This window comes from Mytilus edulis, chromosome 11, assembly GCF_963676685.1.
Source record: "Mytilus edulis chromosome 11, xbMytEdul2.2, whole genome shotgun sequence".
Taxonomy (NCBI): Eukaryota; Metazoa; Mollusca; class Bivalvia; order Mytilida; family Mytilidae; genus Mytilus; species Mytilus edulis.
The window spans coordinates 42,486,657-42,489,459 of NC_092354.1; positions in this window are offsets into that span (position 1 = coordinate 42,486,657).

The window sequence follows — 2,803 nt, forward strand, 5'->3', positions numbered from 1 at the left end:
ATGCTACTAGCAAAATATTTGGTACAAACCTTTGTTCTGGACTACTTTTGGATATATTTTATAGATTAGATGTCTTCCAAAACCCTACTTCCGGTTAAAATCCAACATGGCGGACATTGTACTTAAATAAGCTTATTTTTTAGGGAGGGTAATTGAAATGTGTATTAACGTATTGCTAATTTAACAGATGCATAATCTAGCTTTTATTGCACACGACCATGACTTTTTTTTAATGTGACCTACCGAATTGAACTTATCACCGGGTTTGTTCTAACACGAGCAACACAACGGATTCAAATATGGAACAGGATCAGCTAACCCTTCCGGAGCACCTAATATCAACCCAGTTTTCTGTAGTTTTCTTGTTGCTTCATGTTTATTTTTCTATGTTGTGTTTTGTGTACTATTTTTTTGTCTTTATTTAACCATGGCGTTATCAGTTTATTTTCGATTAATGAGTTTGAACGTCCGCCTGGTATTTTTCAACCCTTTTGTAAGGGTTTGATGTCAAGTTAAGTAACGTCATATAATATCAACAGTAGAAAATAGCAAAACAATTAACTGCATAAGAACACATCTCATAAACCTGATCGTAATCTCTGTATAAGTTCTGAGCATTTGTGTGGGCTCTTCGATGAACCTCACTTTTTTTAGTAAACAAGCAAACGACTGGCAATGCTGTTTTTAGAGGGTGGAATTTTGAACAGCCAACATGAACCATGATGAACGGTTGTCGTATCTAGGTAAAATATGTCAATTTCGAATTGCAACACGTTAAAGTCATAATCAAAGAATTAGTAACAACATGTGCATCATTTAAGGTAGCACAATACAACGATTTGTTCACTCCCAATCAGACAACTTTAAACTGATGTAATTCATTTCATCCTTCTTTATATTTTATAAATGAGGTACCAAAAGAAAGAAGAAAGATTAATCTTTCAAATTGTGATAATTTCATTATGACATAATTATTACATAATCAATTGTTATGTAATTAGTTGCTATATTGTGATGTCCACACTTGAATGAATTTAGCGTCTTTGTTCTTCATAGCATCCCAAAATATTTTATAGATTCTTTTACAACACAGCTTGACCTCCAAAACTGTGTCTCAGATTTCCAAAAACATCAATAGAACAAATTTTATACCACATTGAATTCAGTGATCTCTTATGAATTGATGTTGCAAACTTCATTGAAGATTTATGAGAGAATGAAATACAATAGGAAAAATCTGAGACACAGATTTGGAGGTCAAACTGTGTTGTGCAAGAATCTATAAAATATTTTGGGATGCTATGAATAACAAAGAAGCTAAATTCATTCAAGTATGGACATCACAATATAGCAACTAATTACATAACAATTAATTATGTAATAATTATGTCATAATGGAATTACCACAATTTGAAAGATTAATCATTCTTCTTTCTTTTGGTACCTCATTTATAAAATTTAAAGAAGGATGAGTGGAATTACATCAGTTTAAAGATGTCTGATTGGGGATGAAAAATCTTTGTATTGTGCTACCTTAAGAGGATGAAAGTGTTTTAAGTTAATCAAATATATGAAATGCATGCCAATTTCATAAAATTCACTACTCTGCAATAGTCAATATATGCATGTATAAACAAATTTTATTGGATTAAGATAATGGGTTTATCCCCAAAGCGAATGAAGCAGTTCTTATAAGAATAAGGTAATATAACATAGACTAAATTAAGATGAATTGTGTATGAATTTTTATAAACATTTAAAAAAAAATACTCAACATTCAATGTGCTGGTACCATTAAACTTGATTCCAAATAGTTAGCTTGTCAAACGACATACATTTATATCACCAAATTAAATTTTATCGGTCAATTACATTGTGCAGAGATAAAACATATTGATAATCATATTGTTATGTCTGCCAATTAGACAACTGTCATCTAGAGACCAAATGACGTGTAATAAAATAATGTTTTTTTTTAAATGAATAGAAACACAATGTATGTTTTGAAAGGGAAGAAGAATTTGGTGTTTTGTTTTGTTTCCATTTGATTTTGTTTAGATATACTATTGAATGTGTACAAAATCTCTGTATTTCCAAATAGCAGGCTATTTGATGCAATTGCACAGATTCTTATATACAAAAAAGGGAAGTATTTCCTTTATCAAAGGGAAATAAGTCCATTTTTACGAATTTAACAGAAACATAACACAAATAAAGTAGCATGTTTAATATCAACTTACCGCCGTTTACGTCTACACACTAATACAATGATTGCAGCAATGACGTTCACAAGAAAAACACCAACTATAGATATTGGCAAGATGAGCTGATCTGAAATGTAAAAAGAAAATACCATGTACAACATTTTAAGTATAATACTTTGAAATACCATTTTTGAAATATATTTTGTACTATCAGTTTCAGAAAATTCACGGTTCATTAAAGTTCAAGAGTATAAAGCGCAATAATTTTCAGAAATTACCCAACACAATCATTTTCAGAAAATACCATGTTCAATCATTTTCAAAAATACTATTCATGTACAATCAATTTCGGAAAACACTACGAAATACATGTTGTGGGAAATAACTATGTTGTACTATAATTTTCAGAAATACCATGAACATTTATTGTAGTATACAATATATCCGTAACTAAACTTTTAAACATAACTGTAACTTGAAGATTTTAAAAAGTAAAATAAGGTGTTAATATTCTGTCCAGATTTGAGTTGTATTCATTGTTTTTTATTAGAATCACTGAGAAAACATAATACACAAATACAAATCTTCAATATAAAATA